At 37.1% G+C, this 17,418-nt stretch overlaps 1 pseudogene; it reads right to left on the reverse strand.

Moving 5' to 3' along the window:
- The window catches only part of LOC139743759 (uncharacterized), a 49,868-nt pseudogene extending 32,450 nt beyond the window's left edge, over nucleotides 1-17,418 (reverse strand).

The following is a 17,418-nucleotide window of genomic DNA, read 5'->3' on the forward strand; positions in this document are numbered from 1 at the left end:
GGCTTTTGTGTTGTTCTTGTTTTCCAGTTGTGTGGAGTGAAAAAAAAAAAAAAAAAAACTTTCTCTGTGGTTTGTTTGTCATTGTTGGGATTTTTATTTCAACCCACGGAAATCCGATGGGGCTTGACATGAAAGGAACTAAGAGCAAATATGTGGACATTTTCAGCCCTTTGTTGATGATATTTGAATGAAACTAGAATGAGGTGAACTCTGGGCAAAACGTCCATTGAACCTTGTGGTCTTTGACATAACTATGGATAAACACAGGTCATTAAAAAAAAAAACTCCTGAACTCTCTCTTAAGTTGGGGTGATAAACACTTAGACTATAATGGCCTACTTTGACAAAAGAAAACGAAAAGTGAGGAAAGTACTTTTTCTGTTGATGTGATGTCTACTGTTTGCACTGAAAACAGTGTAATGCCATTTCATCTTGACAGAGATATCTCACATTGAGAAGAGTGCTTCTACTTTATACCAAACATCCAAGCAAAATGCTAGGTTTAATTGAAGAACATTTATGGCTCAGATTTGGATGAAATTTAACTTGTTGCAGTCTGTCACAACATGGCCCTTGTAGTGCCAGTGTTCACATTTACAATGCAATAAACAGAAATAATAGAAATTTATAAGAAAGAGTTTCTTTTGCAAATAATCTCTTTCTCTGTTGATGTCTGTTCCCTCTTCTATGCTTTCAATGATGATTGAATGGTAAATACAGGGACGCAATTTTTACATCAAATAATGATTGCCCCCAATTCAAGGCACTCTGAAGTATTTATGGTGACATGCAAACGTATGCTGTCAGGCTTAATTAATTAACTCACTCTACACTAGCTTCATAATATGTTACCTAAGTGTATTTCCATATCTTTTATGTAACTTGACTTACAGGGTATATTTCCATGAAAACTGTACAATTGGAACTCAAGGATATGAGTAATACAATACGGAAGTATGTGTTTTCTCTACATTTACTATGTATAATGGACGACCTGGTATAGTAAAGTTTTCTGCATGTATACTGTGTACATATTAGTTACGATTGATATGAAATTATTGATGAAAGCGGGGGGGGGGGGGGGGGGGGGGGGGGGGGGGGGGGGGGAAGGTGATCCATAGCATGTGCCAATGAAACTTCACCAAATTCCCTCAAACAGATAAATCTCCTGAATTCCTTTACGAAAAAAAAGTGGAAATGTTCTTCAATCATCAATAACGAACCAGAACTATATATTTTTGTTATATTGAGTAATTGTAAATATTTTGTATTTACCATGCCTTTGCTGTACAATTATAACAATTCTAACAAATATCAAATGGGACAACACACACCCATCCCCACCCCCATCCTGTACCCAGCATATCATGCATATGAATTGCATGTATAAAGAAATGTGAATTGAAGATTTCTTCCAGGGTTGTTACACTTACAAGCTTTGCTTTTGGTGTCAACCTCTGCAACCCCACCAAACATCCTGTTATAGGATACACAATTCATATTGCTCATTGATTATGATATGCCTGCATTATATTATAGTAATTCTATCACAAAGTCAAAATGTACCTTTAGTTTCACCATATCTTGTATTGTTATGTTTTTCTTTGTAAATTTTGTTCACGAAAAAGATGCAGAAACCAATAAATGAAAAGAAATTAACTGAATGTTTGCATGTATTATCCTCTTTGTCAAATGCTTCAGTATACAAATGATGCACAGGATAGAGTGGATCAGTGAGAATTGGATGCGCGAGCTCAACTTTGGAACTGTTTAAACCCACAAGTGCAGAGAGTGGGTTTTAGACTGTTCCAAAGTTAAATGAGAGCATCCAATTCTCGCTGATCCACGAAATAGGCCTGTGCATCATTTGTGTTATAAAATGGGCTCGTAAATTCAAGAAATACAACCATTTTCCCCATCATGCGTCCGGTACACCTACTATACTATACAAGACTTGAACCATGCATTCGGATTTTCAGATTTACCGGATGCATGGCTCAGTGTGGATCAGTAAAGATCAATACATGACAACTGACCAATCAGATTGCAGAGATTCTAAAGCCTATTTTATAATCAAAGTAGACACTGATTGTGACCGAGTGAAAAAGATGTCATGGTCATTATGTGTGTTGTATAGGTGATTACTGTCAGCAATCTGAACAAAGTGTAATTAATACCTACAACTGTTACATCCTTATGGCTGAAGAGGCAGTAAAGCATTTTCTCATGGCACTATTCACACATATACCTAGTTTCAATGTACTATCGAGCTTACACATGACACAAAGTGTTTCAGTTATCCATCACTTTGCCAAGAGTATACAGTGACAATGTAGATACAAGAATGTAATACTTACAATACAATACAGTGGAAACTCGATATAACGAGATGGTCAGGACCGAGTCGTTTTCCTCGTTATAGCCGATATCTCGTTATATCAGTAGGCATAAAGAAAGCATAACATAAAGACATTAATTTGCACATGTGGGACTACCCATCATCTTTCAATCTATATTGATAACTTGGTAATGTGTGTGAGGTAATTACTCACCTTTATGGGTAAGAAGATGTTTTTTCACCAATGAAATCCGATATCAAGAATGTTTTTCTTATCAGCTGTAGATGTTTGAATTCGTAAATCCATATATAGCTTGCGATTATGAGGAGATCGTCTGTGGATTGGTGTGTGGTTATGGTATGGGTTTGTATTGTGTGTGGAAAGCTTGAATAATGGTCTGCACAATGCTGTGTGTGTATGTGTGTGTGACACATTCTGTATGTACAAGTACATTGTGACTGTACACGTGTGTGTGAAGATGGGGAATTCCCTACGTAGAAAGCCAATCACAGCATCAGATTGCCTCACACTTGCTAAACGTCATGATGATGTCATGTATACGGCCGTCCCACCACATTTTCTGCATGTACCACACACACACATACACGTACAACATGCGGTGCTAGCTGTAGAGTGAACTGAAGAAAATATGTGTGTACAAGACAGTTTTTGGCGCATCGAGCTTTACAATCTCGGAACATGATAGCACAGGCGAAGTAAAGCTTTACCCGAAGACATTTTGCTTTACCTCGCTATATCAGGTTTGATTGGCTATGTTTTTCTTTGTTTGGAAATCACAAAATTTATCTCGTTATAGCAATTATTTCGTTATAGCCGATCTCGCTATAAGAGTAGCATTTTACATAGACTTGTGTGGAAGGACATTTGGGACTGGGAAAATTTCCTCGTAATAACCGATATCTCGTTATAGCAGTGTTCGTTATACCGAGTTTCCCCTGTATTAGTATTTCCATAGCGCTCTTACAAATAGTACATATGCATCACAGCACTTCACAAATTCATCTTTCACTCGGGAGGTAGGAGAAAAGAAAGATAGAAAAAAAATACAACAAACAAGGAGAGAAAGAAAAAAAAAGTACATAATGAATCAATCAGTTATTGAAAAGGAAAGTCTTCAATGACTTCTGGAAAACTGACAGAGATGGTGATTCCCTGATACTTTGAGGGAGCTGATTCCACAGGCGTGGGGCAGCTGCTGAGAAGGATCTGTCTCCTGTACGAGTGAGAGTCCTAGGAACAGACAGCCGGCTCTCAATCTTTTACAGACTTCATTACAAGTACCTTTGTTTGTGTGTCATAAGACATGAAATCTCACTGGCAAACTGTCCATGTAGTTAAAATGATGTATTACATGTTCTGTTTCTGTTCATGTGCAAAATAACTTTCTCGCGATTCAGCAAAAGCTTTTTATGTGCATTCTTCGGCAATTCTATGCTTACGAATCAATTCCATGTACATGTATATAGTTGTCATAAAACTTCTGAAGATCTATACACTGTATGAGTCATTTATATTAAATCATGTTCATGCAGACAGCATGTGAAGATTATTATGCCTGAAGTCCAAAGATTCCACTGACTTTTTATCTTTATTTCATGTAGTATTGTCACATGCAAAAGAAAAAGATGCATCTCCTCTTTTACACATCTAGTAAAGTGCATTTATGTATCTGTTTGGTTTGGGTGTTGTTGTTTTTTAAATGTTACTGTCTGTATCAGCCATAACTTGGGGGGGGGGGGGGGGGGGGGTTCTGCATATCTAGCAGTACTGTAAAAGTGGAAATTTTCGCGGTGTTGAAAGTTTTGTGAATTTCACGCAACCAGAAACTAGCGCGAAAATAAAAGCACATGAATATTTTTGCTTGCCATATGTCCCTGTGCGTGATGTCTTGATTCCACGGAATTAACAACACGTGAAAATCTTCTTACCCGGCCAAGCGCGAAAAATTAGCCGCGCGAAAATATCCACTTTTACAGGAGTTTATGTGCTGACATAGCGATGCACCTGATTAATTGCATAAGCCATTGAATCAGCTTTTCTTTTCATTTTGCAAGTCCCCTATCCTTTCCTATTGCATGGTATCCCAATGCAACTGGGTCTTTAAATATAGGGTACATTCTTCCCCTCTTCTGAAGTCTACTGTACTATAGCCATGCTAAAGGCAAGGGTATTGTACAGTATGCTTTACAAAGGCACTGGAACACACCCAAAGATCAGTTGTTGAGGGGGTCTGTGAAGGGTATACTATGACACAAAATGTCCAACAGGGGGCGACATACAGAACGTTGGTGGAGTGCCAAGGAGCTCAGCACTTAAACCATTACTGAGTGAAGTCATAAAGGCAGATGAATTCTTTTGTTACAAGTAGCTTTGTCAGAGCAAACGTGCTCATAAATGACAGTCAGCTATCACTGTCACTATTCTCATAAATGAAACAGTCTCCCACCTCCATTCACCATTGACACTGTGCTAAACTCAGATCTTTTTTTCTTTCTCTCTTTTTTTTTAATGGCGTCACCAATAAATTCATCATCTGATATAAGATAGTTTGAAAGTGAGATTGTGTTGTTCCATCGCTACACGTCAATGTAAACTGGCCACACAATGACAGGGAATCGATAAATTAATCAATCTATCTATGTAAACATGGGGTGTGTGTGTGTACGTGTACTTGTATGTGTGTGGGTATAAATGAGACATAGTCTAAATCTCGATTACCCAGTAATAGTCAATAATAGGACAGTAATGAGAAACACACACTCATGGTTATGTAACTACAACATCCTTTGTGCAGTGCTACCATTTTTTAATAAACTGAAACTCATTTTACATATTTTTGAAATCACCTCTTCATACTTGACTTTACTTGAGATATCAGACAGTCATAATAATTGTCAACATTTTGAAAACATAGAACACTTCATTTTTTTTCCCCGACAATAAAATTAATATTGTAGGTATGGTCTCCTTTCAACAGACCTACAAGTATGTTAACAGTTTTGCTGTAAGGATTTGCAGGTGTCTATCATGTTCAAATATTAAAATACTTACCTCCTTATCACACCCTTTTCACAAGCTGTATACAACATGCTGCCATTTGATGTGTACCTATCCACAGAATAGATGAAGAGAAAAACAAAGTGACATCTACTAGCACAAGGGACTCTATGATATCAGTAACAATGAAACAGCATCTGAAAATATTTGTCAATATTGTGATAAAAGATATTTTACAATTTGTGGAATAGCAAGAACATTTATCATGTATGTGAACAAAAAACAGCGATGCAAATGAAAACTTTTTTTTTCTTTGACTGTACCAATGGCTAATAATATAATGTGTACGAAGCTACACATTTCATGAATAGGTTATGACTATGGATTAAAAAAAAGGATGAACTACACAGTGTACATGTACATCTCAATATTGTTTCACTTTCAGGAAGAATGCATGGCAATGTGTGATAAATAATCTTTTGGGAATGATCAAACCATTTGCTTTGGTACCTTTCGTTGATACTTTCATTGTTTCTTTATACTGAGGTCATTACAAATTGCAGTAATACAAGTTTAAGGTAGTGTAAAAGCTGTTATTTTTGCTAGGGTTTAACTTTTTCAAATTTCACAAATCGCTGTTTGGCCATTAATTTACCAACAAGCAAATCTATTATAAACAGACAGGCACTGGTGCACTTTATTTTACAATAGCCTCGGTGCCAAATCATGAAAACAACATCTTGCAAAAATGTCTGTGACCTCCTCATTCACAAAAATAGCTGTACACAAAAATAACAGCTTTTACAGTAACAGGAATGAGAATATTTCAGAGTTTGATTATCAGCAAAATCTCTTGCTTGCATCATGATACACAAGACAACAACATCAAGTGCAAATCTATTTTAGGTGACCTAGCGGCTGTGTATTGCCACATTTTCAGCTGGGAAAATGTTTCGATGTTTCTAGAGATGAGAGCCCAAGACTATCAGTATGAGAACCACTCAAAGGATTCCATCTCAAACAGGAGTGGGGGCTGATACAATCCCTTTAACATACATACACAATCCCATTCTTTTGGTGCTGGCAAACCACTACCTATATCACAGCCATACTCTTGTGATAAACACTGTTAGGAGGAGGACATACAAAATAAAACCACAATTAAACAGCACTCTTAAACCTTTGAAGTATCAAGTATACTCAGGCAGGTGTCTATGGGAAACGTGTGTTGTAGCAAAATCAGCTCATCCTCAATGGTTTAATAACCACGAATGGGAAGGAAATATTCACATTTTCTTTTTCATTCAAGAACAACACCTACACACTCTGCAAACATAAATTCTGAGAAGCTGAATACTAAACCAAAATTGACGAAATATCTCTGCAAGAATCTTCTTGAGGTCAGTACCTTATTTTCCATATCGATTCGTCTCCGTTTTCTCTTAGTGTCTCCTGGACACCGACGTCAGGCAAGTAGGCACATACTTCACTTCCACCCAGCATAATTACACCTGTGGTGATAAGATCATTTGGACAAGTATTATGTCTACATGAACTGTAAAAACACTATAATCGCATTCACACAGACAAGATAGTGGGAAACGGTCGCAACCCAAAAAATTTGTTGACAAAAATGTACATGCCCAAAATCTACCAAACTGGTGACCCCTGCCCTTGCGTTAGTGCGCTGTTCAATCATGCATGCTTTGAATGACCGAATAAAAAACTCTGATATTTTGCTCCACACATTCGTCATGGTGCAAATTATCATGCTATTTCTCAAATAATCATGATGATTCCAAAATTATAGCAAATTCCTTGGGATTCGGATTGCGATGCTGATTGTGCTAATAAGTGGGATTTCTTTTTACGTCCACACAGGCCAAAATCTTGAGATATGGATCGAGATGCAAATCTCAAGATTTGTATCTTACTAATTTGCATTAGTTTAAAATCTCACTACTGACTGATCAACATGACCATTGACCACTGACGAAATTAAAGTTTTAAAGTGTAAAGTTTTGAACATTCTAGCGACAGGAGGGATCAACCTCTTCTTTTTCCTCAAAACACTTCTATTCCTGCAATTTTCAAGATGCTTGAAGCATTAGCCAATTAAGAAAAACAGATTAGTCTTCATGGGACTTCAATTTTTCCCCGACACTAAAGAGCAGTAAACCTTCTGAAAGCTGCATGTGCTCACATCTACTCTATTTATTTCAGAGGTCCGTGTATACTTTGAATCAAGCACTGAATTCACTGATGATTTTAGTGCAGGTATCAGGGCCTCGCTCGAGAGAAACTGTCTCGAATCTATTTAGTTCCTTATGCTGAAATGTGTATTTCTGGGTAATTTTGTGGCACTTGGCGGAATCAAGAGTCCATAAAAGTACCAATAAACAGAAGCGTTACTGAAACAGCTCTGTGAGAACTAGGACTTTGAAGGCTTCTACTTATTTAAAAACTACAAGTGATATATTCACGTATGATGGGGGAATTTCAATATGTTTGACTGGACAATAAGGAAATCATGATTTGTAGACTGCTCACATTCAACCTCTGACTCTTGATAACACAAAAAAATGAATCCTGACACAAGTGACTCACTTGAAAAACCATCTTCAGCCATTGCGTTGTAGGGGCCCGGGGTTGGAGATACTGAGTGGAGAGTAGCACCAGCGGGAATGTCTAGAAGGGTGCGGCCATCTATCGTTACAACCTTTGAAAAAGAAGAGAGCGTCAGACCAGTAAAAATCACTGTCGGACCAGTAACTTTTTCAGAAAAGGACCAGAAAAAACAAAAATGGAAAAAACTGGGTACCTACAGGTCAGACAGACAGGTCAGAACAGTAGAGAAAATGGGTCGGCGTGCAGCCTTGCTTAAGCTTTAACCTTTTGTAATGTCCACAGCTTTCCATAAGAATATCACAAACAGACAGATGTTTCACAACTCACCTTTCCATGGCCATCAACAGATGCAGTGACAAAGGTGGTCTCCCCTGAACACCAGGGCCAACTGTCTGACAGAAAGCTGACGTCACGGATCACATCACAGTGCAACTGCACAGGAAAACATGGCATCCATATTGAAGATGATACTTTCAGCACTTTCAGTATCATTACATGCCGTATGGTACACCTAGAAACTACACATGTACATGTACCATAACCCAAGGATAATGTGAGGCTATCTTTAATAAAGAGAAAACATTTTGATGTGCATTTGTATGCACTTCTGATTCTGATTCTGATTAAGTGTAAACTATCAATTTTAGATGAATAAATCTGTTTAAAATGTTCTGCAAGGTAGTGCTTCTATTATGGTTGTGACAGAAAACCAAAAGGAATCATTTTTCATACATCATAGTGTATAGTTATATTATCACATCTATAAGTTCTTTACAGAGACACAGTTTTTTTATTCTTGGTGGAATATTCAGTGCTTGCATTGATACTTTCACAAACAAAACACACCATTAGTACTCATCAAGAAATTCAGATGGTTTTGCTATGTTTAATCAAATTGAAAAAGTCATGAGGATTTGATTTGATTTGTTTGTTTGGAAGCCTTGATTCCCCACTTCCTCTACCATAGGAAACAGGCAGTACTGAAATGGGTTAAAAGTGAAAAAACAAAACAAAGCAATATCTTTTGTGGGGACAAGTGGTATTGGATGGCAAACCCCATCTTATGACTTATGCATACCTGCTAACCCTGAGACTTAATAAATCTGAACAAACAAAATCTGAACTTTCATAAATTTCATACACTTATACATATTACACATATATTTCCAAAAATCATAACACACTGAAATTAAAGCATTTTCTTTCAGTGAAAAAACTGAATATTCAGATTAAAACTGAACAGTTGGCAGGTATGCTTATGACTTAGCCACATAGGCTAAAAAAAGAAAATGCTCAATCATTTCATTACCACTTTCAGCAAGTACTAATGGGTGCTAATTAGGTATCAGATAGACTTTATGTACCATACTTACATCATATACATACAACAAAGGGATGGACATCCTCAGATCAAATACAGCCAGACCCTACATGAATGAAATGACCAATGACACAAATAATCAACAAAATTATCAAAATAAAAGTGAAAAGTAGAAGAGTACAGTGTATTTGTACCAAATTATATTGCATCATACTTACAACATCAAACAAACAAAATGAAAAGAGAAAAAGCTGTTAAGTTCTTGCAAGCAGACTGAAACAAGATTGTTTGCTTTATATACAATGTATATCGTCATTGCAATAAACTTTTCTTCAGCCCTTCAAATTACTCTACCTCCGTCAACTTCAAATAGTGCACGTATAATACAAGCAGTCTTTAATTTCAGTGTTTCTATAACAGACTTCCACACACAATTTCATCAGCAAATTACATTTTGCTGAAGAAACTATTGTAATACAAGATGGCATTCATATATATATATATATATATATATATATATATATATACACATATATATATATACATATATATATATACATATATATATATATATATATATATATATATATATATATATATACAATTGTATATATACATATATACATCTTTTTTTTTTTCTTTTTTTTTACATATTTGACACTTGGGACAGGTTTTGAATATTACAGGAGACAACTGAGTTCAATGAAGTATTCTGCATGATTAACTCGTTCCAGTTTTTGCTGATTTGATGAACCCTGTATCATCCTATTCATCTGATTTTGCTCTTTCTATTATTCAATTCAAACTTCATGGTGTGAAGCTGAATTTGATAGACACCATCCAGCAAGGGCTCTCTCAAACTAAGAAGACATACATGATGCACACAACCACTTACATTTCTAGAAAATAACCACAACCTGAACCTTGTGAAAGTGAAACAGAGCTATTCAAATTACCCAATTGCTCTATAAAACACAGGATCATCTACACATTCATTTTCTTTAATTACCAGAAAGTAATCTCTTTAAATACAAGAGCTATTGACATACAATTTGATGGAAAGAAAGAGAGAACAATTTCCTCCCTGAAAAACTGAGTATAAGCTGGTATTTTTGCATACACATATTTTTGCAACAAGGAGGTCACAGACATTTTTACGAGACATCGTTTCTGCAAAGTGTTACCGAGGCTATCATAAATGCACTATAGCCCTAGCGCATGGCAACATTCTCGCGTGTTGCTAAATTTGCAGTCCAAACGTGGATTTGCGAAATTCGCAAAAATTAAAGCCTCGTGAAAATAACAGTTTATACAGTACAATGATGATAAATGTGCTCACATAGCTCACCTTTCCATTAACACATGTACACACAACAGTGTGCGGACACTTTGGGTCCACAGCCAGTCCTGTTCGGTCTCTTCCACTATATGCACCTGGATGATGGAATGATTTTTGAAGATCCTGTCAATTACAGAAGTTAATCTTGGTCTTGCTGAATAGCACTGATAGAAGTAATAGCATACATCAATATTTTAGGGAACAGCCCAACTTGACAGGTAGAACCCCTGATTGGATTTAAATGGTTTGCATTCACAAGGAAACAACAGGTCTGCCAACATTCCCACATCCAAATCAGGGAGATTCCACACAGCAATCAGGGAGATATTTGTGCCTTACATGCATTTCAATAGGTGAAAATAATTCCAAATCAAGGAGATTTCACTATTCTCTCATTCAGACCAAAGCAGATTTTGACATTTTCAGGGAGAGGGAGACTCCTGCAGAATCAGGGAGACTTGGCAGCTCTGAAACAAAATGGTAATGCAAGGTTTGAATGTTGTTATCTGGACTTGCCTGTTAGCTAAACTTAACGCACTCAAACTTTCGCTCTCTATAGTTTCAAGACCCAACCCACGGAAAACCTAATGGCTTCAGTGCCTTTCAGCTCTGATGCATAATGACTGTAGAACACTGAACCCCTGTTTTTGATCAAGAACATCCACATAATGTAAGACTCTGCATAGAGTACAGTCTCCTATAAGCATCTTCTCCCTGTCTTTTTACTGAGAAAATAAAGTGAATGTAGTGATGCACCTACACTTGAACAAGATAACTTGTCTTCCTCTTTTCTTTTGTGTTCATTTATTCATTTTATTTTATCTTTATTTATTGGGGGGGGATTTTCCTAGCTTCCAAAAGCCTATGTTTGATAGAGATTAGTTTGTTTGTTTGTTTGGTTGTTGTTGTTGTTTTTTTTGCTTGTTAGTCGCTGTCGATTGAAAGCCAATTGCAACTTGTACCAGAGGGTTTTTTTTTTTTTTTTTTTTTTTTTTTTGCCAGCTGATGAAACCTTGAAGTGGTAGAAGAAGTGCAGGTAAGGCCTTTAATTTTTAGCTTGTCAGCTGAAGAAACAGAAAGTTGCGCTGAAGGCCTTTTTTTCTTTTCTTTTTTTTTTCTTTTTTTTTTTTGTTGCTGTTGCTTGTTAGGTGAAGAAACCCAGAAGTGGGAACAGAAAGTTGATGATGGTAGGTTTGGTTTTTTTTTTTTCTTTGCTTATTAGCTGCTGAAACCCAGAAATGGCACCAGAAATGATAAATTGCCCCCCCCCCCCACACTTTGAAATACTTGGTGTCGGCAGTGTAGCGATCTGTTGATATATTCTGTTCAGTCTACTGCTTTTACAGTGAGATAGCAGTTGATACATATTAATTCATATAGTCATGCTCACTTCCAGCATAATCTCCATTCAATTCCCTATCCCCCTCATAAAACATATAGCTCTCTGTGTGTGCACATTTGTGTGTGTGTGTACAATGTCCTGATCACACTCTCTCCCTCTCCCTCTCCCCCTCCCCTCTCTCTATTCCTTTCTTTCTTTTTCTTTCTCTCTCTCACAATTTGATTGGACTAGCTGATTTACCCCCTAAAGCCCTGTAAGACTCACAGCTATCATATGTCAGGAGTTCGGTTCCTTGTTTCCACGTCCACCACTGCAGCCGTCTGCGGTCGTGGTGGCCAAAATCTGTGGAGTACAAAGGGGAGGACTTCAGATGACTTCCTCAAACAAGATTATCACGACTTAACCAAAACTGCTTGAGCCAAAAGTATGGCACTGGGAAGATGTTATGTATCATACTTTTCGATATGAGTTTAGTCTATATGAGACTTTAGGTAAGAATAATGATGATAGATAATGATTGGTGAAGATGACTGTCAAGATACTTATATTACTAAATCTCTGTTAACAACATTTTTTTAAGGGCTTTAACAGTCATTAACCCAAGGCACAAGAAACAGCTGAAATGCAGCAGTGTACAAGTGGTTAGTGGCATTACACTGATAAACACACAAAGGAATGGTTAGATTAAGACACTTTCAAATGTACAAATGTGCTTTACTTGGGTATCTAATTAAACAAAATACATATCGATCACTTCAGAACAGCATTTAATACTGAGTAATCTTTTTCAAGAAGTTAATAGAGAGAAAGAAAGAGGTAAAAACCAGCTGGATTATTCAAATTCATGGAATTCTTCCGTCAAAAGGTTTTTATGCAACTGATTGGCAAATTGCTTTACATCGGCGTAAACAAACACAAAATTGATCAGTGTTTTAGTAGTAGCCATGATATAAAAGAAATCATGGGCATACGTACTTCAGCAGGATTTGAACCTACATGTATGACCTCCTGGGGGGTGTTTCATCAACGCTTGTCAGCGCCGACAACTGTCAGCGCTGACCAATTTCAGCAAGGTCCTTGGTTTTGATTGGCTGAGATGCTCTGGTCACTGACTGTTACTATGATGATTCAAGTTGTCAGCGCCGACAAACGTTGATGAAACACCCCCCTGATCTCCAAACAGGCGTCATCTCCACTAGACCACGGAGCTTCCACTCGACAGCAAGTGCTGGTTCTAATCCTTATAGCATGCCGTGGGTACTACATAATTATTCAAATTCATGGAATTCTTCCGTCGAGAGGTTTTTATGCAACTGATCGACAAATTGACCAACATCGATGTAAATAAGCACTGAATTGATCAGTGTTTTAGTAGTAGTAGCCATGATAAAAGAAATCATGGGTATACGTCTATGTAGGGCAATTTGCCAATCAGTTGTACCAGCTGGATTGTTATGCAAAGACAGGAAGTTGTATATACATGTGCACTAATACTCACCTTCCTTCCATCACAGGTGAATCTCACAGCATTAATATTTCTGGCTAAACTAAATGTTGTCACCTGAAGACAAAAAAAGAAAAGAAAAGAAAAAGATAATGGGCTTATCACGCTAGCAAAAAACCTCCAGAGAAAAGATTTTGAATGAGAATGCCAGCAATTGTGAGACTCTAGTTCTAACCTGCAACAATATTCATTTTGTGTGTCTGTGTGGTTTGTGGTTTTGTGTGGTTTTTTTTTATGTGTGTGTGTGTACCGGTAGTTCAAATAAGAGGCATATTGCTTCCTTAAATGGTTACATATGAGTTTGATAAACAATTTCCCAATTATGGCACCATTATCACACTGAATTACAATGCATTGATAGTGTCTTTAGCACTCGAATAAAGTGACAATAAAGAGAATATTCCTATTGCTTTACTGCTCAGCACATGGATAGCATGAGACAGAATTCCATATGTGATATTCTCATACTAACTGCTATCGTCGGACAAAATTTGGAGGAATTCAGGGTTGTATTCAAGATGTAGAAACACGCTGTAACACACACACATACACAAACACTCTATTGATATTAATAAAAAGAAGCTAGGTTTGTTGTATTTTGCATCACAATCTGTAGACTGTATTATCAATATTTAACATAACCACTGATACATGGGGAAAAAATCTTGTCAGATCATTGGTCTCACACTATTTGTTTGAACTTACGCAATGCTAAAGTGAGACTCTTCTTACTACCTCATTACAAACACAGGAAGACAAATTTTAAATATGTTGATACTTGTAATGTGCACACAAACTTGATAACGCCAAGATTTCAAATTGAAACTAATAAACCATTGGATCATTCTTAATTGTTATAAGAACTACTGAGTTTCATATTATGATTTCACACGCAGAGTTGATAGGTTGTACATTACATCTTAATCTAACTTACTGTCGCAAATCATTATAACAGCGGAAGCTGAAAACTGTAAGGCACATAAGTACATTAACTAGCAGCAATTGAAACAACTGCAATGACACAACATTCTTACAGAGTAACTTTGGAGCAAGGCACACTTCTGCGCTGTGTAGAGATTCACCCTGCCATCAAATGCTCCTGAGCAGAATAGGTACCGGTCCTAACAAAACAGAGAGAGAGAAAGAAAAGATCACACACGACATAAATATAACTCGTGCTCAATCAGTAAAACAGTTCAGATGATAATGATATTGATAATGATTATAATGATGATGATGACAATAATAATAATGAAATTAAAGAATAATAGTGATAATAACAATAATAATGAAAATCATAATACAATAATAATACATTATTACTATTATCATTATTACCTCCACCAAGGGAGGAGGTTATGTTTTCGTTACCGTTGGTTTGTTTGTTTGTTTGTTCGTTAGTTAGTTAGTTAGTTTGTCCGTGTGCAAAACAACTCAAAAAGTAGTTAATGGATTGGGATGAAACTTGCAGGAAAGGTTGAGAATGACACAAGTAACAAACGATTAACTTTCGGTAGTGATCCAAGAATTTTGGGGGAATTTATGGAGGATTTTTGATATTTTGGCATGTAGGGTCATGAACTTGGGAGTTCAGGCTGCACGTATTTGAGGTTTGCATGCGCGCACTAAAGTGCGTGCTCTCGTTTCTGCTAGGGCGAGGCACGCTGTGCACCTGAGGGTTTATGACGTGTCAAACGCTTCTATATATCCTATTGGAAAATCGGGCGACTTTCAGCACACAGTGCTAAGTATGGGTGAAAATCACGGATATCTCTATGGAAGAACTTTATCAGTGGTGGAAATGAGCTGCATGCTTGGCGGAGGTCTGCGCTCTCAGAGTGCTTTTCTAGTTATTATTATTGTTACGATCATCATTACCACTTCTGTGTGTACTACTTCACCTACTATTATTACAATTATCATTCATTACCATCATCATCATTCATTCATACAAGTTACATACAAATACATTACTTAGAATAGATATCAAAATCAGAGAGGGAGGAAGAAAAGCAAGCAAAATATTTTCATGGCATAGAAGCAAAGTCAGCAGTTACTCATAAAAAAACTAGACATATCGCTACGGCTACTGATATGCCTCCGCCATAATGCATGGTTCTCCTAATAGGTCTATAGTACAATGTCTTGACAATGTGTGATGACAGTTTCACACAACTGGCAAAATATTAAAAGGACAGGTTTGACACAAATGTGCTGAATGTTCACTTTCCTAGAACTAGGTTCAATTGGATGAATGATTAAAATGTCAGAGTGCAGGTATTTGGGGAACTGATGATTTTTACTTGACTTTTGACCCTTTTATAAGTTTATGCATTGAGTAATTTTCAAGGTATTGAGGAAAAGTATAATTTCAGTATCAAATGGGAAAATAGCATTATCTAAACCTGGCCTTTGACCTTTGACCTCACAGTTCCAAAGAGAATCACTGTTAGGTTGAACATGCATAAATATGTAAGTTTCATGATGATACCTGGAGTTACTTTCGAGATATGGAGGAAAAAGTGCAATTTAGCACTCTCACTTGACCTTTGACCTTTGACCTTTTGGCAAGAAACTTCCCCAAAAATATATATTGGGTAATACATGCCATACATCAAGTTTAAAAAAAAAAAAAACCTTCAGGCATATTGCATTCTAAGGAAAGTAGTGATATTTTGAGGAGTTGACCTTGACCTTTGACCCCCTGACCTTTGACCCACGACCCCAACTTCCCTAGATAATCACTGCCCATCAGTACAAGCATATATACTAAGTTCCATGAAGATACCTTGAACCATTTGCGAGATATGGAGAAAAACATGAAATTTCAATTTTTTTTTTCACAAAATAACCTGTGACCTTCGACCTTTGACCCTGTGACCCTAAAATCCACACAAAGTATTATCCCCCAAGGATATACCCTCATACCAAGTTTGATGTAAAACCACCACACGGTTCTTGAGATATCGACAAAAAAAAAACGGGACGGACGGACGTACGGACGTACGGACGTACGGACGTACGGACGTACGGACGGACGGACGGACGGACGGACGGACGGACGGACGGACGGACGACCCGAAAACATAATGCCTCCGGCCACTTCGTTGCGGAGGCATAAAAAATAAACAACTTGTACAGAGTACTTTACACATAATTATCAAGTGCCCTGAAGACGCACCGCTTCATATCTTGTTACTTGCATTATCTCTCAAATTTTCACTATTTCATCATCTTTGCTCTATTTCCTCTTTAAGAAAAACAACTTTCCTATTTGTGGAATCCACAGTGAGTCTTTCATGGTTTAGCAGAACTGTAAAAGTGGATATCTTATTTGAATAATTTTTCATGCTCAGATGGGTAAGATGAATTTAGGGTGTTTTTAATTCCGCAGAATCGAGACATCAATAAGTGGAATTTGTGTAAAGCAAAAATATTTGCATGCCTTCATCTCCACGCTAATTTTTGGTCGCCCGAAATGCGCAAAAATTTCCACATAAAAAAAAAAAAATTGGGTACAATGGTTAAAAATCTCAAATATGTTCTAAATTATGTGGACAAGCAAGACATGACAAGCATGCACATGCACACAAACCAACAGGTACATAAAATATGCAAACTTCCCTACGAAAGAATCCGTTAGACGAAAATCATGATTTAATTTCTGCTTGTTGAAAAAAACAATACAACATTGCATATATCCAAATGGGACTGTTCTTTGTAAAATTTTGTGCTCACTTTTTTTTTTGCGGGTATCTTGTTTGACTTTGTGACCTATGTACTCACCTTCGGACAAAAGGCTACACCCCTGACGCTGCCCAGGTGATGCTTGAGATAGTGTGGCCTGCCTTCTTCCTGCATCTTTGAGTGAGTGAGTGAGCTCGCCTCTCCCTCCTGGATCCTGCCGGTCAACAACAACTGCCCGCC

Source organism: Diadema antillarum, unplaced genomic scaffold (genome assembly GCF_040938485.1).
Source record: "Diadema antillarum isolate AM-2024a unplaced genomic scaffold, OU_Dant_1.0 seq00001105_RagTag, whole genome shotgun sequence".
NCBI lineage: Eukaryota > Metazoa > Echinodermata > Echinoidea > Diadematoida > Diadematidae > Diadema > Diadema antillarum.